The 24,524-nt window shown below is 34.9% G+C and overlaps 2 long non-coding RNA genes across 2 annotated transcripts; both read right to left on the bottom strand.

Annotated features, from left to right (window-relative positions):
* Window positions 1-8,159: 8,159 nt before the first annotated feature.
* Window positions 8,160-18,925, bottom strand: LOC132744878 (uncharacterized). Its single transcript, XR_009627759.1, has 3 exons — window positions 18,763-18,925; window positions 9,651-9,743; window positions 8,160-8,371 (listed from the first exon to the last, which is right to left on the bottom strand). It is a non-coding gene; the product is annotated as an uncharacterized LOC132744878 (long non-coding RNA).
* A 1,073-nt stretch (window positions 18,926-19,998) lies between these two features.
* Window positions 19,999-21,577, bottom strand: LOC132744877 (uncharacterized). The gene is made up of 2 exons (XR_009627758.1): window positions 21,075-21,577; window positions 19,999-20,347 (listed from the first exon to the last, which is right to left on the bottom strand). It is a non-coding gene; the product is annotated as an uncharacterized LOC132744877 (long non-coding RNA).
* Between the last annotated feature and the right edge of the window lie 2,947 nt (window positions 21,578-24,524).

Genomic DNA, 24,524 nt, shown 5'->3' with positions numbered 1-24,524 from the left:
GTATGCTAGATATTGTTAATAAAAGGTGATTTAAATTGAACAAATTGTCAAACACATATTTATTTGATAAGCAATATATGTTAACATTTGCCATTATAAATAGACAATTCAAAAACATACAAAATTACTACTGAACCATCAATGGCACGATAAACACTTAATTAGTATAAATATGTTTCTTGATATTCACTTAGAATTATAGACATATTAAGAAGAAATATACAAATTGATGCTACACGTCAATGTCATATTCTGGGCTTGTTATTTCAATAAGACTTAAATGTGGTTTTCTCTACAAACTTATACAAATCAAGGTTTCCCAAAGGGTAAACCAGGAGCATAATTAATATCCGTTTTTCAGGGGCTGACAAGGTATACTACTTGCTACATATCTTAGCTTTTGGAATTATAGTTTCACAAATTGAGACTTAACAGGGTTTTCAAATACAAGACTATTTGGGAAATAAGCTACCCTAGAGGCAGGCCAACATTGAACCAAGCGACATGATTCATATCAGTTTTTAGGCAATATTACACGCTACATATCTAAGATGAAGACATTGTAGTTTTTACTTAATGAGCTTTAAATGTGTTTTCCTATATATCAAGAGATCCTCGCGGAGCAGCCAAAACCTATGTTCTGCACATCGAATCATATTAAGTAGTATTTCCGTCTGGAAGTTTTAATTTCTTTCTATGGGTTTAAAAGTTACACAGACATAGAGTATATAAGTTGATAGACATAACACTCTTTCTTGCATCTAAAATAAGTACTATTCATACGTTCTTAGATTGTTTTACAAACATATACTTTATGTTTCATACTATTGGGACTTGATAATAATAAAGAGAAAAATTTTCAGCTTAATTCAACAAGACAAAGTGATTTAGTTCATAAATATTCAATTAAAATATTTCAACATGTTTAAAATATTTCAACTTGTATTATTTCACATCACAATATATATACGGATAGGAAATTAAGCATAGCACTTACGTCAATTCCTTTCAAGTAAAACACGAGTATCGCAAAGGGGGGACTTTATACACTAAAACTAAACTTTGTTTAAATGATAGAAACCCCTTTGTGGGTGCATTTAGACCCTAGACGCATGTCTTATACAATAGAGGTCTACTAGGCAATGCAACATGCCAAATACGGTCCGATGTACTTCCGGTAGTCAGAGAACTCAACTACTTGTCTTACTTCCCAATATGATCGTCCCCTACATCACTGCACTTTGCCCAGCTGTGCACCAACTTGTTTAACCCTTCAAAATAGAGCTCTTCTATTATGGCCCTAAAAAATTTCAAGGACCGCCTCCATGACACCTTCATTATTTCCAAGACGTCTACCACGAAGCTTGGTTTTCAGTTTCAGAAACAGGCAGAAATAAGACGGGTTAAGTCCAGAGAATATGGGCCGGGAGAATATCAAAGCCACAGTCAATTGCAGCAGCTATCGCAACTTGGGATGTGTGAGCTGGCGCACAGTCGTGCAGGAGCTCAGATTGTCCTTCCTTTTACGCGCGATGTCTTGACGCACACGTCTTAATTCGTCTGCATAGTACGTACCGTTTATGGTACGAACTTGCTCAAGATAGTCAATCATGATATCCCCTGACTAGCCCAAACATTGAACCAATCATCTTCCCTACTGATGGCACCCTCTTGAATTTCTTCAAAGGGGGTGAGCCAGGGTGCTTCCACTGCATGCACTTTTTTATTCTGGATCGAAGTGATGGACCCATGTTTTATCCTGAGTTACGAACAAGTAGATAAATTCAAGTTCATCCTCGTAGCGAAATTAAAAGATATCTTTAAATGTCAAGTTGGTGGCCTCTTTTGGCGGCCCAATGTTCTCCCTACCCCTCTTAAATTCAACAGTCTATTTTTCACAGTGCTACAGGAAGGGGACTCCTTCCCAAGTGTATCCATGAAGTCTTCATTGATTTCCTTAGGTGACATGTCTTTCTTACAGTGATACATAATGACAGCTCTGATTTAACCATGGTCTAAATGACACACCCTTCTACAGATCAAAGTGTGTTTTATGTTATTTACTCTTTGTAAAACCGCGTATAACTTTGATATCGGTATGGGCGTATCATGTGTAAATGTCAGTGTAGTGGCTTAAAGTATATTGGGTCGAGAATGTTTTGATCACACCTCGTTCATAAGCTCTGAACACTGTATTTTTCCACAAAAAGATTTGATTTATTTTGTAACACATCCATCTACATATGGTGTGTGACCCTTGGGCATGGCCAATTTAGACCTAAGGGTTATGATTAATACAACTTTTGAAGAAGACTAGAAATCAGTGCTACATGTCAATATCACGCTACATGCCTTTAAAGTATAGATGTCAATAATTCTAAGATATGTTACTAAGTTTACATAAAGTAATTGGCCCCAGAGTGGTGCAAATCCCTACCAAAGGGTCAAAATTTATGTCACTTTTTTGAAGTCAAAACAGCAAAGCATTTTAGTTTCACACATTAAAAATTAAGTATATTATTCCATATAGATTGATATAAACTAAGAAACACCTGCGGCGGGGCAAATATTGCCCAAAGGGATAAGCTATATATCTATTTTGCTAAGGTCTAAAAGTTTATGCTTCACGCCAACTATGTAGCTTTTGACATTGTACTTTTAAAGAATAAGACTAAAATTCTATGTTATTTGTGCCAATGCAATGAAATTCTGGAAACAAAGTGATCCCTCGGAAGCATTAATCACAACAAAATAACATAAGAATTGCAGACTCGGTTTGATTGAGTCTATACATGAGTGATAATGAATAAGTGCAACATCACTCACGCCCCCTAGCACCGGCTTGAGCGGTACTCAATTCTCAACACTTTATAGTGTTGGCATCAATGATCCCGAAGGACCAGAAAATATAACAACACTGAAGTGAAGTACGGGGCAACTTTTTACGGCTGCCACACGGCACTTGACACCTGCTGTTGTGAAGTACAAAATTCTGGAAACAAAGTGATCCCTCGGAAGCATTAATCACAACAAAATAACATAAGAATTGCAGACTCGGTTTGATTGAGTCTATACATGAGTGATAATGAATAAGTGCAACATCACTCACGCCCCCTAGCACCGGCTTGAGCGGTACTCAAGACACACTTTAACATTTATCTTGGTACTGTCAGAAAATTCAAAGCTTATTTCGTATCTTTGTGAGATCTTAATTTTGATGATGTCTGCTGTAAAAAAACATTTATATAAGGTTCTAAAGCTAAAAAAATTAAGTTTGACATATTGTTTTTAGTATTGAAAAAATAACTTTATTTTTCAAACAGAAAAAAAAATGTCTTACCTACCTGTATTAAATTCGGTTTTTAAATTACATGTAGCTTGAAATGTACATGCATATAAGTGTGTTAGGTTAGAGGATATAATTTACATATGTATCAGACACATAATATATAAGTGTGACCAAGACATGTGAAAGGTCAAACTTTCACTCTGCCCATCGTCTCATAATGATACACATTTCTGCCAAGAATTTTTAATTTCCTTACATCGGTTCAAGAGAAACAGACCAGAAACAGAATTTCTTACCAACTGGCCGACGGACAGATGAACGGACAACCATGTGAAAAGCATAGACGCCGAAATTTCAAGGTGTATAAAAGTAGAGGAAAATGATAAAAAAATAAACGATTGTGTCACACAGTTTGCCATAGAAAAAAGATTTAGAAATAGGGAAATATAAACAAGAAAAATATTACATACATTCGTATGCAATATAGGTACGATTGCATACTACTTTTTGTGAAGACTTTATGCTTGCTGCATTATAGGTGCAATGTAAAATGAACAAACATGTCATGAGATATTTTATATCTTTAAACATTTTCATGGAATGTAAGTAATGTATCATCAAATTAAAGTTGCATGCCTTCAGATGAGAAAAATGATTTCAAGGTAATCAAAATATGAAAAAAAATCACTGTCAATTGACTGCTTTGAAGCATAATCACAGAATAAAATTACAGGAAATTAAAAAACCTTTTTAATACACTAAAGATAGAATTTCATTGTAAGTCATAGTCGCACATTTGAGATATGATTATTTATTCATATTGACATCATTGTCAAGTTTTTGGTTTCACTTATGAGATTTTTATCGATATTCTGAGCGGTATTTGTGATTATAAGTTAAGAATCGCTGTACTCCTGGACTTGCTGCAGTATTGGACTTGCTGCAGCATTGGACTTGCTACGCTTCTTGGACTTGCTGCGCTTCTTGGACTTGCTGCACTACTGGACTTGCTGCACTATCGGACTTGCTGCACTATTGGACTTGCTGCACTATTGGACTAGCTACGCTTCTTAGACTTGCTGCAGTAATGGACTTGCTGCACTATTGGACTTGCTGCAGTATTGGACTTGCTGCACTATTGGACTTGCTGCACTATTGGACTTGCTGCACTATTGGACTTGCTGCACTTCTTGGACTTGCTTCACTATTACACTAGCTACGCTTTTTAGACTTGCTGCGCTTCTTTGACTTGCTGCGCTTATTAGACTTGCTGCGCTTCTTGGACTTGCTACGCTTCTTGGACTTGCTGCGCTTCTTAGACTTGCTGCGCTTCTTGGACTTGCTGCGCTTCTTGGACTTGCTGCGCTCCTTGGACTTGCTGCGCTTCTAAGACTTGCTGCGCTCCTTGGACTTGCTGCGCTTCTTAGACTTGCTGCGTTCCTTGGACTTGCTTCTTTTCTAGGAAGCGGACCGTTCTTAGACTTGCTTCTTTACTGGGAAGCGGACCGTTCTTAGACTTGCTTCTTTACTGGGAAGCGGACCGTTCTTTGACTTGCTTCTTTACTGGGAAGCGGACCGTTGCTAAGGCTCAACTCTTCACTAGAAAGCCGACCGTTTTCTAGACTTGCTGCTTTATTCGGTTCCCTCACTGGACCTGCTCACCAACAAGGAGACTTGCTGAAAATTAAGCTTTCCGACAATATGTATAAAGCTTCTTTCGAAATCAAATTTTTTTTTCTTCTTTTTTATTTCCAATTTCATTTCATATAAATACACAACGCGCGAACCGGAAAGAACGCCACAATTGTGACGTGACGTCAAAACAATAAATAATACAAAATGGCGGACATTTGTGTTTCTTTTCATAAATAAAATGGCTATTTTGACAATCATCAATGATTATATATTGATAAAAAAAACTCGAAAGACACAGTTTGTAAATATTTATTACAATAAAATATGAAAAAAATATTTTTCCATTCTATGCGACGCGCCGAGGTTAGCTATATTTATAATTCCCGCGCTAAGTCGCGGTGGTGCTTGGGATAATCACTTGATACTGTAAATGGCAGCCATTTTACAATACGAAAATGCCTGGCCATCTTCGGACAGTTTATCCTGCCGAAAAGCTATGAAAAAATACTTGCAATTCAAAGTTTGTTTGCTAAGATGATCGATTAACCCTCTCTGCCTGATTGTGATAATAATGATGTGTTTTCATTGGCTTAAACTATCACGTTATCAATACACATAAAGGTGTGAACTAATTTTGTGTTCATTAAAATTATTCCGTTAATAGACATATAACAATCTTATTTACAAATGAATTGATAAAACAACAATCCCAGAAGCATTTAAGATAATAACAATCATTGGAAAAAAATAAATGCATATAAATTGTAAATCTGTGTATGACAACTCACCCCCTAAACAAAACATAATAGACTCAACCAAAAGCAGCGTCTGCTTCTTAACCTAACTATGTAAAGGCATGACCATGATTAGAAATTATAAACCAAATGTAAGAGGTAAACCTATTGTAAAAATAATACTATGACGACATCAGATTTCGTACAGAAAACTGTGTGATGCTTTATTAAAGCCCTTTACAAGAGTTAACGTGTTCCGGTTGAAATTTGTATTGAAGTTCGTATGTTGTCTATGCTTGCCGAATACATTTGTACCAATCCTTTTTGTTAAATCCTATCTGTCAGTCAAGCCCGAAATATATGATTTATTTTTATCATGCATTTAATGGTCGCATTGCCCATCAGTGCATTAAAATAGTAAACACTAAAAAATTAATAGGTCACCTTTCATGAATTGCCACAAGCACCAACGCACGCACACACACACACACACACACACACACACGCACGCACGCACGCACGTACGCACGCACGCACGCACGCACGCACACACACACACACATACACACACGCACAAACACACTAAAATACACATACATATAACATACATACATGCAATACATACATATGTGCACAGGGTAGAGACAGTTTCCATTAGCACGCACTGATTAGATCTGTATCTTAGTCCAATGAATAAATGGTTTAATTTGTTTTTCGTGCTGCCCAAAGTTAACAAAGGAATTTGAAAGACAATAGATAGATAGATAGATAGATTTCGGCAATGTCTCGTCATTAAAGCAGCATGCCTATAGAAGAGCCAAAGTATTTCAATAATATCAAACTTTAGTTACATGCACTTAGATTTTAGGAAAAGTGAAAAGATTCAAGGAATAATTTACATGATATGTGTAATAAATGTCTGATTTTATAGTAATTACAACTATATATCTCCTGCGTAACTAACGCAGTTAAGGCTATTTGTGCATACTGTTAACTCCCTTTGGTAATTGGTTGTGAGTGACATTGATAATGTAAAGTGTTTTGGTTGCTTATAATTTTAAATACATTTTCAAAATTGTTATTAAAGTTAGCATGAATCTAGAGGAGTGATGCTTTAAGGGTAACGTCTGCTAAACTGAATGAAGTACATATATCTTTCTTTTTTTAGCCTTGGCAGCCAAAATTTTTATACAGCACACCGGTAAAATTGCCGCAATTTAAGTAAAGGACTGCCAATTGATCATTGCTACAGTTTTGTATAAATTTGTCGGATGGTTGAGGACAAAGTGTTACTTTTTATTACTGTGAAACATTTATTTTTCGCGAGAACCTTATTTCGCGAATTTGAGGCAAAATGTCCAAAATAATTATTTCGCGTCAACATGAATTCGCGTCTTCCCGAAAAATGTGAAACCGGAAACCCGATGTGATTCGGATAATTTCTGTCCTGTCCGTTCAATAACTTTGCGTCGTTTATTGTGCGACGATGCATTTATATCCATATCGATTTTTCTGATAGCTTGCTAATCTTCTTGTTAAGTGAAACCTTCTGTCTAAAAATATGTCAACAAAGTTTGATAATTATTAGATATGTGTTCACTGTGTTTCCCATGTATTGTCCTTGATTATACTCCGTGCCTCTAGCATTGTTACTAATAATGCAAAGTGTTAAAGTTTAACTGATTAGCCATTCAAAGGCAAGCAGACGAAAATCAATTAAACGGTACTATAATTTGCCTAACCTGTAGTAAACAATTATGTTTACCCTCCGGCTTAAACTATGTACAATACAAAAGGATAAAATAAATAGAAATGATACAAACAACTCGCAGGTGCTAAAGCATTTGTACCAAATACCAAAACAGTTATTCTGAAACACTTGAATAGCTACGTGATGTAACTAGAAATGGCTTCGATACTTTCCCGCAGATATAAATCCATGTGTACGCATTTTCGGATAGTGTTCATTTTCGGACAAGTGTATAGACAAAGTGAAATATTCGCGAGAAATATGAATTCGCGTCTTAGAAAACTCGCGAATATTAGCGAAAATAACTTTCTCGCGAATAATAAGTGTTTTACAGTATTAGCTCGGACGAAAATTTTGTTGACCCTGACCATTAGAGCCATAAATATACACGACTATCCAACGCATATCCTTCAATATCATATCAAAGTCTACTTAACAGTTAATGAGATGTCATTGAAAAGCGTTTCTATTTTAGCTCCGACGGCAATCTTGTTCACCAAACCGGATCCAGATGAACCTTTTAATTAATTGCCCTATAATTATTTCTGTACAGTATCATCTTAATCTATCGGACGGTTGAGGACAGTATGTTATTTAGCACTTTTTTATTTTTAGCAGCACTGGTTTCTTTCTTATTCAAAAAAACCCAAACCATTTAATTGATTTCTTTAAAAGTTAAGCTAAAACTTATTGCTGTATACTTAAACTACCAATCAGTTAAGGAAAAGATGTATTTTACGCGTGTTTTTTTCTCCTTTTTAAGTAAAAATGTTAACGACCGATGACAAACTCTGAACGGACAAAAGCGTATCAAAAAAGCTCTCATTGAGCACTAGTACTCAGATTAGCTAAAATGCAAATTACATGTTAATCTATTTCTCAACTTAAACACTATACCGTTTTTCTTGTTCTTTGGGTGCTTTCTTCAATTTCTCGATTTCAATTTTCAATTCGTCGATTTCCCTGAATTAAAAAGATAACTTTTAATTTTAATATCATCAGGTATACCTTATCAACCTTTGTTCACACACATGAATTACATTATCATAAAAAAGTATTGCAGCCTGACGGAGTGGTTACCATTCTAAGTACTACTTGTTGCGTTACTTAAAATATGATGAATAAGATCAACAAGGAAAGGCGGCGTTCAGTGGATTCAACCCAAACACGACCCAGCAACAAGAACCAGCGGCAAGGAGCCAAGGAGGACCATTGCAAACCGTTGTTTCCTTAAGCAAGAACAAACCGCTAAGTACTGGTTTGTTACAGGAATTGGTACAAGAGCATGTCATAGATTATAGCCTCCAACACAAGAGAACTAAAATAACATTTGCATAAATAAAAGAAATACATTATTGTACTTGTAACAGAAAATGATGATTTGTACGAAAGACCTGTGATTACATTATAATTTCAAGATTTAAGTTTCATGAATTCCTAATTGAACTCATTAATTCACGTGCTTATGTTCACGTACAATTTAACTAGAAAGTTAAAGAGATATCGTGTGAACTATAATTGGCTTTTTTTTGCATAATGGCATGGCAAAATCTATCCTATACTTATAAGTAAAGAACTATCTTAGAAAATAGTAATAGAAATAGTAAACAAGAAATAGTTTTACTTTTTAAATTAGAATGGGAGATTCCAAGATTTCATTTTGTAATTTTTGAAATGACAAATGAAAACTCTTCTTCTATTTAGTTCTTCCCTGTAAATTTTATAGGAAGTCAAACCTCTTTAGACCGGCATTTGGCCGGAAAAATACAGGCATCATATTCAAATGTCACCCGACTAATCAATAGCCTTATTAAAATATATTTACATCTATTAAAAATATTGATAATTTTCAATTTTAAAAAAAAGGAGGCAGTGCTTTTATTTCTCAGGCAGTGTTTACATTTTATCCTAAATATTCGTGTTTTGCAATTATTATTCAATCGTTATAACAATAGTCAATGTTTTCAAATATACATCTTATTTATCTATTTTCAGTGCAAAACATGAGCATAATGTAAATTATGCACATGAAAGATTAAAAATGTAAAGAGAAATGCGTACATTGCAACTAACAAAAAACTTGAACGTAGGATAAAAAGAGATCCAGTAGTGTAGTTAGAAAATGCTGAAATTAAACCGAATTAACACGTAAAATATTTCAATTCTTGTAAAAAGGTAAATAAGATCTCTTTAATGTGTAATCTTATTTAGATATAAATAATTAAGCTTTTTTAATCCTTACTTGGAAAGCGTCTTTTTTACTTCATTTCTTTCATTCCGGGCTGTAGACAAAGATTGTTGAAGCGAATCTATTATTATTTGTTTTTTCGTTTTCCTGAAAAATAAAAATATGAGTTATAATGAAGAAATTTATAAAAAACTCTCTTGCCGTTCTGCAAGTAAACTGAATGTTATCACACATCATTTATTTAAAGGCTAATCATGCCTCAAAACCATTTGTACTCAGTAGACTGGGATATTTATAGATAACAGTTTTATTATATGACAGATTCTTCAATTGGTAAATTTTCGAAAATGTCTAATGCCCATTTTACACAAACAAGCCCAAATATAAGAGGACGGAATCCAGTCTTCGTTTTTTGTATCCCTTTCTAAAGCGTGTAAGTAACAAAACAATTTATTGTCGGAAAAACGAACGCTGGCTGAATCTTCATTTAACAAAAAGTGTTCATTTCACGAAATGTTGTTTTTGATTTGTCGGATATAAGTTTGGTTTCTAATAATAATGCTTAGTGACGTTGCTTAAGATATGATACCGTTCTAAGCGGTACTTATTGGCTAATTAACATCGGTTTGGAGATTTGATGCATAGGCATAAGCCACGAAGGCCGTATGCCGTGTAAAATAGCCGATAAACACCTCTCAGCTCAATATTACTTCGATTCTAAGTCAAAATAAGGGAAATTAGTTCTGCTGCCGATTTTCATATTTTGCTGTTCTATTTCGCATCCTTCTGTTGTTAAGGTAATAAAAGTAAATAATAAAGAAAATAAATTTTACGATTTTTAGAAAGACTTTTTACATAAATTATCCAATATATCTTCATTTTCTTATAGACATGTCAGCACTTTTGGTATCTTATTCTATCATTTTTATCTTACTGCTTTTCACGAAAGAATCCATTTAATATTAAACTTAACACAGCCAGTATGACACTGACATGTATAAAGGTTGAACGCGACACTTTGCGAACTTTCGAGTAGCGTCTTGAAAATTTACATGCAAAAAGTTGACCATATTAAAAAAATTCTGATTTTTGTACACACGGCGTCAAAGTTGACCAACAAAGTCCGTTTTTTGAACATGACGTCTTTGCGTATCCTTGACAACTGTTACGTGCATTTCAACGCCATTGGTTGACAAACTATCTTAAATTCTACAGCATTCGGCGGAAATCCTTTTTAACCTTTAAGCTGATATAAAATTTATCGATTTACGCCGAAAAATGTTTGGAAAATGGAAAGAAAATTGTTAATTTTGTGTAAAATTTGACGTTCAGGTTAGCCGCAATTTTCGTCTTTAAAGCGGCTTATTAAAAAATTCCCGAAATAAATTTTTGATTTTTTTCTTTAAACGTTCTTTAAAATGTGTACTTAGTCAAAATTACTAAATAAATTAGAGGGCCACCGACTCAAATTTTTCGGTACACGTGATTTTATTTCCCCCACCCAGTAATTTTGAGTAATTTTGTAACGAAATTCGACATATGCAGATACGTTTGAGACTTCAAAGTGCGGCTTATCAGGAGAATTGTTCTAGAGCTTTACTTATACATATGAAACAACACCAACAATGTTCCATTGCAAATGCTTAATATTTAAAATGAGACATGAAGATGATTAAGCATATTTATATTTAAAATCTTTGCTGAGTAGAACCACCGACGTTCCGTAAGGTAGCCTGGTATTTAGGCGTTGATATTTTTGCTTATTCATAACATACGCGCTGTTTTTTTACGAGCACGTCACCATTTCTTACTGATATATACTCGATTTTCTGAACAGAAACAAAGACTTGAGCCCAGGCTAGTAAAGTCTAAATACAGGATCATTTCAATATACCGTGTTACTTGAGCAAAAAAGGAACTGTCAGCAGTGAACGAAACTTAACAGATATGTAACAACAATTGTCTAACTATCATGGGCTTGGTCGAAGTGCAATTTTATTGAATTTATTATCGCCTTTCCATTTTGTGACGTTTATGTTTGCTGAAAAAAATGTACGAAAAACAAACAAATTTTCTTCTTGTTTTTTAAGCATGATTAATAACTTCATATGTAATTGTAAACAGACGAATGTACAGAAAATGAAGTCAGGCGTTCAACGGCAACGCGAACGCTGCGCAAACTAATACAGCGGAGTGATCATTGCGGTGTAATGTTTTGATATTGAAATACATTAAAATAAATAAACTTGAATCGAGAAATATGCCATAAGGAGCAAAAAGCAACAATATATTTTTATGTAAATTTAGAAATTTACGGAAATTCAATCATAAATTTATACGTAGTCTACCAAAAATTCTGCAAAGCTATAAATTTTGTATTACCCGCACTATGAATGATATACTGTGAGTGATATGTATTTTATTCCACCTATTAAAAACCAGAATGAATTTGAAGTTCATTTGTAAGCAAAAACTATTACAACAATTTGACAGAGTATATGCTAAATAACTGTGCGAACTGTTGACAAATTAAAATATACGGTTCATCAATTATATAAGTGTGAAGCAACAGTCATGTTTGAACGTTAGCTCAGTGGGTGTTAGATTACAGATGTAGCACGTTCGTTTCTACAAGTAAATAAACATCTTTAATACATATTTTTTTGGTTTTGCTTATCATTTTAGAATATTATAATGTTAAAAATAACGTTTAATTGAGGATTCATCATAAATGCTGTATTAAAAACATCATTATCAAATCGGCCTTTACAATTATTCATTATTCACTGTATAGCCAACTTTATGGTAGAATTTATGGTAGAATTTATTTTGAACAGGAAAACATTAAACATGAAATATAGTGAAACGCTGTAAATACACGTCTGCGGATGTTTGTAGCAACGCTTTATGTCGCAACGCCGTTATATGTCGCAACTAACGCTAAATGTCGCAACGCTGACGCTATATGTCGCAATCAACGCTATATGTCGCAATCGCCTACCGCTAAATGTCGCAACGTTTCCGCTATATGTCGCACAAAAATCGATTGCCGCTTAATGTCGAAACCCCTTGACGCTAAATGTCGCTCTTGGTAGGAAAGTAACAGATGGAACTGAAACAAAAAGTAAGTGTTAAAACATTTAAAGTTTATACCTTTTACACATGAAAACATATCCTAGTAACCAAACAAAAGTTGTATTTCGCGGTCTATGGCAAAAACCTTATATGGCCATAGAAACTGTTTTTGATAAAAGGGATGGATTTGGTTCTCAACCACGGACCAGGTGTGAGATCAAACTTTCTCTTTGAGGATGTCTTTCTCACAAAATGCATCAACAAAAACATTTGGACATACATGTATATTTGTTAATATATTATTTGACTGAGCAAACCGCTTGTTAATGCTAAGGGGGAACTATATCTTAATATATATTTTATATTATACCTGTTCATAATCTGACTAGATATATAGGCTTTACTACATGTAAGTATTAAATAATACCCAATTGATCTGTTGATATTCGTAACTATGCGGTGTATTGATTTAGGTATTATGACAGAATTGTTATACTTTCATAACTTTTTATATTTATCTCAATATTTCTTTGGGAACATTAATGAATCAATATACTGTGGAATTGCCAAATGTTGACTGCCTACTGCTTACTGTCAACTGCTTACTGTCAACTGCTTACGGCTTACTACTTATTGTTCACTGCTTATAGCATTAAAATAAAAATGGACGACCTATTACAACTGTACTGGCCAAAAAGTTATTCAGTTGCCCAAATAGTTGCCGTTCTGGAGGTCAAACACAATATAGTGCAGTGGTATATAGGCCACTTCCAACAGCCTTGCTGTTGGGTAAACCCTTTAGCGATGTGGTTGAGGCGTCCGCCTACGGACCAAGAGGTCTATTGTTCAAAACCCGGTTGGACCCTTGGTATTTTTCTGTCTCCTAATTCACTTAAATGGTGTCAGAAGTGTTTGACGGACTCATGCGGTAAGCAGGGAGTGACATTCAGGAGAGCTGGCTAGCTCTGAAAAGTAAAGAGGGGAGGAGTTTAGTGGTTGTAGGTTTATAGGCCACTTCCATCAGCCTTGCTGTTAGATTAACCCTTTAACGACGTGGTTGAGGTGTCCGTCTACGGACCAAGAGGCCTGTGGTTCAAAACCCGGTTTAATCCTTGGTATTTTTCTGCCTCCTAATTTACTTTAATAGTTTACAGGTACATATATATTCTTAGAAACAACATTTAAAGCAATTCACTGATAAATTAATAAATGCATGGACTATAACATGAAATTCCATAAACGACAGCCAACTGTTGACTGCTTACTGTCTACTTCTGACTAACTACTGCCTACTGTTAACTGCCTAGTGCTTACTGTCAACTGCTTACTGTCAATTGCATACTGTCAACTGCTTACTCCCCCACTAGAAAACAACAACAACATCAATTAGATAAATAAATAAATACAAAAATGAATAAAAATAAATAAATAGAGGTATTCTTTTATCCGTTTACATATAGAGGTTATAGGCTGACCCATGAAAAGAATAGAGAAACTAAAAATCAAGCCAAAAAGAAATTGTTTTATCATATACTTATAAGTGAAATATTGAGAAATACTGATGAAATAAAATGCGTATTTTCAATTTTAGTATTTTCACTGTAAAAAGCTATTTTTCACTGTAGTGAAATATATTTTCCGTATTTTCACTGCTGTCTTGCCGGACTACTTTCTTCTAAATTCAGAAAATACACATAATTTAAGGAGAATTCTTTCAAATTGTAATGTCAAAAAAAAGAAAAGAGAAATCTATATGATAAACAGACAATTCAAGTTTTTTTTTCTATAAATACAGGATTTATTATCATCTTGTGGTATGGAAATTATCATATTTCATTCATGGCTACCGCCACTCATAAAATAATTAATGTCTTGCCACTAGATGAAAATAAATCCTGTATTTATAGAAAACACTTGAATATCCTCCATGAATTATGTCATAATATGTTCAAAAGCAACCAGACATAAAATCGTATGTATTAGATATCTAGATGTATATTCAATAAGCATGAACCGAATGTTCATTTTTTCTTTCGTGCGACAAATTAAGAATAATTCAAATATCGATTGAATTATACATCCAATTTGTCGTTAGATAAATCATCAAAGGGTGATAATAAGACAACAACTTAATACATGTAAATGTGAACATAATATTTAAAGTTACGTTTTGACAAAATTCCTGTCATTCAGCATATTGCAGATGTGATATATGTGAGGAACGAACAACTCTGCTTCGAAATAATTTAGAAACATCAAAAATGAAACCATGGTGAAGTTAAAATGAGACTACGATACGTTAAGTTAACAAATGTATCAGTGTTACGAGAAAAAAGAGGATAAAACATATAAGGGAGAATATGGGATAATAATTTAATGTCATAAACGTGTTCGTGTTCATGTAAATCAGGAAATAGAGTAACCATTCACAAACGTGTCCTTGTTTCGATCAAAACGAGTATATACATGTAATTAGAAAATGTGATAAACGTAACCATATTGCAATACAAACGAGGCCACGTAAAGGAAACGTGACAAACGTAACTATGAAAACGAGGCTACAGTAAAGAAACGTCACAAACGTAACCATGTAACAATGAAAACGAGGCTACAATAAAGAAACTTTACAAACGTAATCATGTAACAATGAAAACGAGGCTACAGTAAAGAAATGTCATAAAACGTAACCATGTAAAAATGGAAACGAGGCTACAGTAAAGAAATGTCATAAAACGTAACCATGTAACAATGGAAACGAGGCTACAGTAACAAACGTCACAAACGTAGCCATGTAACAATGAAAAAGAGGCTACAGTAAGGAAACGTTACAAACGTATCCGCGTTACAGTGAAAACAAGGCAACAGTAAGGAAACGTCACAAACGTATCCGCGTTACAGGGAAAACGAGGCTACAGTAAGGAAACGTCACAAACGTATCCGCGTTAGAGTGAAGACGAAGCAACAGTAAGGAAACGTCACAAACGTATCCGCGTTACAGTGAAAACGAGGCTACAGTAGGGAAACGTCACCAACGTATCCGCGTTACAGTGAAAACAAGGCAACAGTAAGGAAACGTCACAAACATATCCGCGTTACAGTGTAAACAAGGCAACAGTAAGGAAACGTTACAAACGTATTCGCGTTACAGTTAAACGCAGGAAAAGAGACTATACTAACCCTATTATAATGAAAACGAGGCTACAATAAGGAAATGTGACACTGAAAACCAGGCTGCAACAAGGAAAACTTTACAAAAGTATTTCATGTAATGGTAAAACAAGGCAAATGTATCATTATAAAATGAAAATGATACTTCATTATGAAACGCCACAAACGAAACCATGTTAATGTAAATATGAAGCTACAATATCAAACCATTACAAAAGTATCCATGTAACGGAGAAAAAACGAGGCTTAAACAAAGCGCAGTATAATATGAGAAATTGGACACAGTACTTCGGATATCAAAATATTGTTGTATCCCCTGTCGTATAACGGAGAGAGAACACACTGATGTTTCACATTTTATTACTCAATACATAAGTATATATCTGCTCTGGACAAATACCAAATTCGAATTACCTAGACTGGGCTATTCGACCACTATTTATAATGACAGCTATTAACATAAAATGTTAAGATATAGTTCCCCCTTAGCATTAACAAGCGGTTTGCTCAGTTATGTCAAATAATATAACAAATATACATGTATTTCCAAATGTTTTTGTTGATGCATTTTGTGAGAAAGACATCCTCAAAGAGAAAGTTTGATCTCACACCTGGTCCTTTAATCAAAAACTGTTTCTATGGCCATACAAGGTTTTTGCCATAGACCGCGAAATATCCTAGTAACCAAACAAAAGTTGTATTTCGCGGTCTATGGCAAAAACCTTGTATGGCCATAGAAACAGTTTTTGATTAAAGGGATGGATTTGGTTCTCAACCACGGACCAGGTATGAGATCATGTGTAAATGGTATAAACTTTAAATGTTTTAACACTTACTTTTTGTATCAGTTCCATCTGTTACTTTCCTACCAAGAGCCACATTTAGCGTCAAGGGATTTCGACATTTAGCGGCAATCGATTTTTGTGCGACATATAGCGGAAACGTTGCGACATTTAGCGGTAGGCGATTGCGACATATAGCGTTGATTGCGACATATAGCGTCAGCGTTGCGACATTTAGCGTTAGTTGCGACATATAACGGCGTTGCGACATATAGCGTTGCTACAAACATCCGCAGACGTGTATTTACAGCGTTTCACTATATTTCATGTTTAAAATACTGTTTTCCTGTTCAAAATAAATTCTACCATAAATTCTACCATAAAGTTGGCTATACAGTGAATAATGAATAATTGGCGATTGCGACATATAGCGTTGATTGCGACATATAGCGTCAGCGTTGCGACATTTAGCGTTAGCTGCGACATATAGCGGCGTTGCGACATATAGCGTTGCTACAATGTTTTACAGAACATATATAGCGAACCAGGCGGTCCTGAGCTAGATACTGCACATGTAAATTTTTATACAGAGAAAGTTGAGAAAACCGGACGGCTGTCGAACCGAGGGTTTTGTCCGGTTTTCTCAGCGGTCCGGTTTTCTCAATGTCCCCTTCAGCTGTTCAGGATCATATAAACCGAGCAATGACTAACAAAGGATGCTAAACGTATATTTCCATTTTCATTTTCATGATTATGAGTAAGTATATTGCTAAATAAAGAAATGATAAAAATTCTATACGATATGTTTTCTTGGTTTTTGTTACATTATTGCATATAAATACAATAAAATTTTGGATTTAAACGAACAGCAGTTACCTCATAACGATAAAGTCCGATTACATCCGCATATGTTTATATTTGGGTAATGGATAATGATTTAACGAACATACATGTAGTTTACTTTGTTTGTTTATAATAATTCCCCAATTGTAAATATTGCCAACTTTATACCATTTTTGTCAGATAAAGATTTTTAAAGTAGGTCTCGGCAAATTCACTGTTTTTAATTAATTTAAATGTGTCACTTATAGACAGCTCTCGTCAACTGATTTTAACTTATCAATTCCTCGTGCATTTTGGCATTTATATAATACGGTAACATCTTTACCTTAAAATAAATCAAACTGTGAAATGAGACATAATTAACAAATCAGAGACAATCATTGTTCCGTTACCGCTCTGTTAGCGTATTAGACACAATCAATTGATAAATACACAAGGTTATTCACACCTTCACGGTTCCGTACATCTACGTGTTCAATTTTCACTTATTTTTTGCCTGTCTGTCTATAATATTCGTAATTCCGTACCCTTTATTGTATCCATATATTTTTCGCAGTGGTCATAATGGCGTATAATTTCATTTATAGCGGGATTTTGACACAGGGCGATCGTTTTAATGACATAAAAATAACAAACGCCCCGTGATAGCGTGACTTTTATCCATAGGGGTGTGGGAAATAAAATCACGTGTACCGAAAAAATTGAGTCGGTGACCCCTATTTTGTTTAGTCATTTAGACTGAGTATACATTTTAAAGTACGTTTAAAGAAAAAAATCAAAAATTTATTTCAGGAATTTTTTTAATAAGCCACTTTAAAACCGAAAAATGCGGCTACACTGAACGTCAAATTTTACACAAAATTGACAATTTTCTTTCCAATTTTTAAACATTTTTCGACGTAAAACAATAAATTTTATATCAGCTTAATGAAAAAAATAGTTTCCGTCGAATGCTGTAGAATTTAAGATATTTTGTCCGCCAATGGCGTTGAAATACCCATAAAAGTTGCCAAGGATACGCAAGGACGTCATGTTCAAAACGGGCTCTGATGGTCAACTTTGACGCCGTTTGTACAAAAACTGGCTGAAACTATTGAAATAAAATCAACGGAACCTAATCAAAAATATGGTCAACTATTTGCATGCCAATTTTCAAGACGCTACTCGAACGTTCGCCAAGTGTCGCGTTCTACCTTAATTGTAATAAATATGTAAGTACATCTTCAGAACAATAAAATTATTCTGTACTTATTAGAACTATAGTTTGACTTTCATTATAGTTTTAATTTTCTAATTACCTGTAACCATATACATGAGCTCTATCAATTTGATCCTTTAATGCAGTTTCCGTAGCCTGAAGTGCGTTTTTTCTTTCCTCTGCTTTTTGTAGTTGGCTCTCTGCTTTTTGCAGTTGGCTCTCTGCTTTTTGTAGTTGGCTCTCTGCATTTTGGACTTGGCTCTTTAAACTGTTTGGTGAAGTATTAAACATTTATAATATAAACTTTATTCTTTAGTGATTTAATGTAAAATAGTACGTGTCAGATGTTACACATTAGAAAGCTGTGTGAATTGATAACATATTACAATGTGTCCGAGATTTTTTCTTTATTAAAACCGGGTAGCATTTTATTATAAACATAGAATAAGTTTACATGTATTTTCTCAGGATGCTCTGACTTATGATTAGATATAAATGATTTTAAGAAGTTTCTCATATGAATAAGAATTAGCGAATTGAAAAGAACATACAAGCTTATATCATCAATTTATGAGTGAATATTAACATCTCAACTAAACGTCTTAACCTATAAAAACACTATACAGTTAGATGTATATTTTCAGCTCTTCTCTTATCCCCCTGGAGACCCGTCAAACTTTTCAAAGTTATAAGATAAGACACTATGTTTAGCACAAAACGCAATGCTTTATTATTTTATATTATAATAGCACGAAATTCTCCCATCATCCAATCTTAGTAAGTTCTTTATTTAGCATAAAATCCCTATATATCTTATTTAGCTGATTGATATAACCACTAAATATCTAACTGACCTTCCCAGCCACTGTGAATAGCAGCATCTCTCAAAATTTGCCCGTGTCTTTGCTCTTATAGTCATACAAGAATCATGTAACATATATTACCTAATTACCCCTTGCTCTGATTTTTTTCGCGCATACATGCCAAACATAGTTACATGCGTACAATTAAACCGATTAAGCATTCCATCAGATTTCGGTTGATTGGATGTAGTTCTTTAACAAAGAGCACAATTCCTGAACAAAAAAAAAAAAACAAAAAAAACCCTCTCAAACTGTTTTTCTTGATCAGCGGGAATTGAATCAGGTACTTTTGAAAATGTTTTAAACGGGAAACATTCTGTTCATTATGTGGAGTAATCTTCTACTATAATAATGTTTCTGTTATCCCGATCTTTATTACAAAGATGGCCTAAAATATGTTGTCACAATAGGGACTACGCTGGGATACCAGGCCGACCACAATTGCTATCTAAAACAACCAACAACTCAGAACAGAAAAATATATACAAATTTATTTACAATAAATGAATATTTATAAATGAAAAATGATTATATATGAAAAGTACTATGATAAGTCACTGCACAAACAAACACTATCAACGTATCTCAGTCTATTTCTCCCGTAAAGTTTCCGTCATGATGTATCAATAAAGTGGTGGCGTTGTTAAACAAAATTCGTCACAATGGCGGGCGTCTTGTATAAAATCTTATCAAGCGTAACTGTACTTCCTACAGTGTTGGCACAGTTGATAGGATCCTGAACAAGGGCATGCGTCACCCTTTAGCCATGGACATACGTGTGGAGGGCCCGCGTCATCTTCGGGTGTTTCCTCAAATAAGAAGCTACAAAGTATAAAACATGGTAAGTTCCATGATAATCAAACATAAGGGTATAATAAAGTCCCTTGGAAAAGACTCGACCTTTGTCGGTTTTCAATAAAATAACGTGCTTCTTTAAATAAACAAAATGTCCACTATAGTACACCATACATTCTGTGGAACAAAAATTCAATCACATCCGCATAATACAGCGTTGCAAATATATTCAAATATACGCCACATAATAACCACCAATAAATAAACGTCTTCCAAAATCATGCCACTGAAGATCCTTCTCTAGAGATACGTTAGTTTTGATACGTTGTATATACTTATAACAAAAACTGATGATAAATGAAATGAAGTAGGATGATAACGTAAATTAAATTGATTGAAACAAATCATTACGATACTGCAGCATTTTACATAAAGTTACACAAATACGGTAGAACCATAATAAATTATTTATGAATTGATATATATCTATAAAATATTCATGGCTCCTATACAATTACAATATAATTAAAACTTCAATTAACATACATCAATTAACATGTCTCGGTATAAATTTGCATAAGCGAAACACTAGAATAAAAAGAGCTTTTAAAATTCAATCTGCAAAAATTTAGAAAACAATAAATTACTGCCAAATAACTAAACCTGAATCAAATAAACTATAATTCTAATAGAAAATAGTATTTACGAAATAGCAAAAATTTATGAAACAAAATCACTAGAAAATTAAATTTACCTTGTACAAGCTGTAATTTTATGACAAATATAATTTGTCTGTCACCGTCATAGTGACCTGTATAACGTCCAGTGCATTGCAATATGTCACTTAAAATTTAGTCAATATATAGCAAACTACTGAGTACTGAGCGGGAAAACAGATCGTGCTAAACATGAAAAATCGATTTGCACGAAATAAAGCTGGACGGGCGGGAAAAATAGTTATGTAAAATAAAGGCCCGTCCTTCAAATACAGACATAATACATATATCTGGTTCATAAAACAAAAATGTAACTTTCTTATTACTGAAAGGATTTTTGTGAAATAAACGGCAAAATGTTTAAATTGAGACATGGAAATTTATGCAAACCATAAAAATACTCTAAATAATAATTTCACCCGAAAACTCTAAATTAAACAAAAGATGATGCAATCTCACATCAATGAATATAGAGTAAAAATGAGGTTCGGCGTGAAAATATAATGCAATATTTTACAAACGTACTTTCACTTTGTGACATTGATTTTTGGGCTCGGCTTTAGGGACAGAAATTTTGTATAGTTTTTAAAACTATATATATAAATCCCCCGCTTTTTTGCTTACCCAACTAAAGAAATCCCAAGCGAGAAATTTTAACATTTTTTTTTGGAAATTTGCCCCGGGCTCAAATTGCTCTGCAAGGTCGACATTCATTTGGGGCCCCAATTTTAAAATTTTTTTAAACCTTTATTTAAAAAATTTCCCGCTAGTTGACTTAGCCGCTTGAGCATTCCCCAGCAAGTCAATGATACCCAATTTATTTTGCAATTGCCACAGTTAGAATGGCTCTACGAGCTCAGGCTTACGGGGGGGCATTTTTTTTTTTAATTTTTATCCCCCACTATATAATAAGAAATTGCTCCGCTAGACTGCTTAGCCAGCTAAGCAAACCAGCAAGAGCATTTTTTCCCGCACTATATTTTGGAATGCCCCGCTAAGTTGCTTCCCGCTGAGCTGCCAAGCAAGCATTTTTTCCGCACTATTTTTGGAATGCCCCCTACATTTGCTTAGCCAGCTAAGAATACCAGCAGAGCATTTTAACACTTTTATTTTGGAATGCACCGTGTTGCTCTGGCCAGGTCGACATTACAGTAGAGCATTTTTTAGTTTTTTAACTAATTTATTAAGAAAGCTCGCAATTGCTTAGCCAGTGAGCATTTCCAGCAGGGGCTTTTTTCCACTTTTATTTTGGGAAAGGGCCCCGCAAATTTTGGGTTACCCGGGGGGTTTGAGCATAGCGGGGCAGAGGGCTTTTTTGGGGGGCCCTTAATATTTTGGGGCCCCCAGATTGTTTAAACCCCCTTTAACCCCTTGAGATCGAAAAGGAAAAATTTGTTTTTCGCCACTTTTTTTTGGAAAATGCCCGAAGTTTTTGGGGGTTCCCGCTGACCCTTCCCACCGGGAGATTTTTCGCACTTATTTTTTTGGGGAATGCCCGATAAGATTTTTCCCCCAAAGCGGGAGAAACCCAGAAAAAAGGAAATTTTTCGCCACTTAAATTTTTTGGGGGAAATCCTCGCGGGGTTTGGTTCCCCAGCTGAGCATACGCAGAGTTTTTGGGCACTATTTTTTGGGAAAATCCCCGTGGGATTTTTGCCAGCTGGTTTTGGGAAAAGAAAGAGAAATTTTTCGCCTATATTTTGGTTCTTGAAACGGCTTAACGATTGGGCAAAGCTAAATACAGAGAGCATTTTTCGCAAAAATATTTGGGAAGCCCCGCCAAAAAATTGCTTTCCCCAATTTAAAAATCATAACAGCAAAATAAATAATTTGAATGCCCCCCCCCTGGGGCTTTGGCCTTAGCCCAAGCAAGCTACCAGGGGCATTTTTCGAAAAAAAAATATTTTTAAAAAATTCCCCCGCTGTTTGCTTACCCGGGTTTAAACATCCAGCAACATTTTTCGCACTTTTTTTTTGGGAAAAATTCCCCGGAAAATTGGGTTTTACCCAGCTAAAGCATCCGGGAAGATTTTTGGGGTCCCCCTATATTTTGGGAAAATCCCGCTACTTTTGCTTTCCCGGCTGGGGCTACGCAGGCAACCTTTTCCCCAAAATTAAAATTTTGGAAATCCCGCACTTTGGTTTGGGCCAGTGAGCATCCCCAGCAGACCCTTTTTTCGCATTTAATTATTTTGGGTTTGGGCCTTTAATACTTTGGGGGGCCGATCATCCCCCAGGCTTTTTTTCCACTTTTTTGGAATGCCCGCAGAATTGTTTACCCCCGCTGAGGCAATACCAGAGAGGCATTTTTTCACTATTAATTTTGGAATGCCCCGCTAGATTGCTTACCCAGCTGAGAGCACAGCAAGCAATATTTTTCGCAACTATCATTTTGAAATTTTGCTCTGCTAGATTGCCTAGCCGCTTACATTTCTTGAGATATGTTACACTTTATTTTGTAAATAACTTCCCTTGATGTTTGCCAGATCGGCATTACGGGGGAGCAATTTTATGTTTTTACACTTCTTATAAAAGGATGCCCCGTAGATTGCATATAACCAGCTTGAGCATTCCCAAAAAAGCATGATACATTTATTTTGGTAACGCCCTGTTAGATTTCCCTGCCAGCTCGGCATTACAGAAGAGCAAATTTTTTTATTTTTACACTTTATATGAGAATCCCCCCGCTAGAAATTGCTTAGGGCCATTGCTTAAAAAAACGCATTCCAGAGTGGGTCAATGTACACTTTATTTTGTAATGCCCCCCTTAGATTGATCTGCTAGCTTGGCATTAAGAGAGAAATTTTATAGTTTTTAACAACTATATTTAGAAAGCCCCGCTAAGATTGGCTAAGCCAGCTGGCAATTCCAGCAAGAGCATTGATACACTTTATTTTGTAATGACCACGGGTTAAATAGCACTAGCCATCGTCGGCATTACGGGAGAGCAATTTTATAGTTTTTAACACGTATTTGTTAAAAATTTGCCCCGCTAAATTGCTAAGCCAGCTTAGCCATTCCAGCAGAGCGTTGATACAACTTTATTTTGTAATGGCCCGTAAGATTGCTCTGCCAGCCTCGGCAATTACGGAGGGCAATTTTTTTATCTTTTACCACTATAAATAAGAATGTCCCGCTAAGATTGTTTACCCAGCTAAAAGCAAATTCCGAAAAGGGGGCCATGTAAAATTTAAATTTTGTAACCCCCGTTCAAATTGAACTAAGCTCCCATTACGGCGCAATTGTATATTTTTACACAAATATATAGGGAATCCCCCGCCTTTGCTAACCCAACGGACATCCCAAAGCAAAGCTTTTAACACTTTATTTTGGAATGCACCCTCATTGCTCGGCAGGTCGACTTAAAATAAGCCTTTTTTAAAATTTTTTTCCATATTTTCGGAATTTCCCCACTAGATTGTTCCCCCACCCGGGAGATTCCAGCAGTGAAATGATCCCAATTTTATTTTGCAATGCCCATTGGTTGG

This window comes from Ruditapes philippinarum, unplaced genomic scaffold, assembly GCF_026571515.1.
Source record: "Ruditapes philippinarum isolate M1 unplaced genomic scaffold, ASM2657151v2 ctg939_1_1_1_1, whole genome shotgun sequence".
Lineage (NCBI taxonomy): Eukaryota > Metazoa > Mollusca > Bivalvia > Venerida > Veneridae > Ruditapes > Ruditapes philippinarum.
Note: the sequence above shows the minus strand (reverse complement) of the source record. Positions and strands in the feature narration are given on the sequence as shown.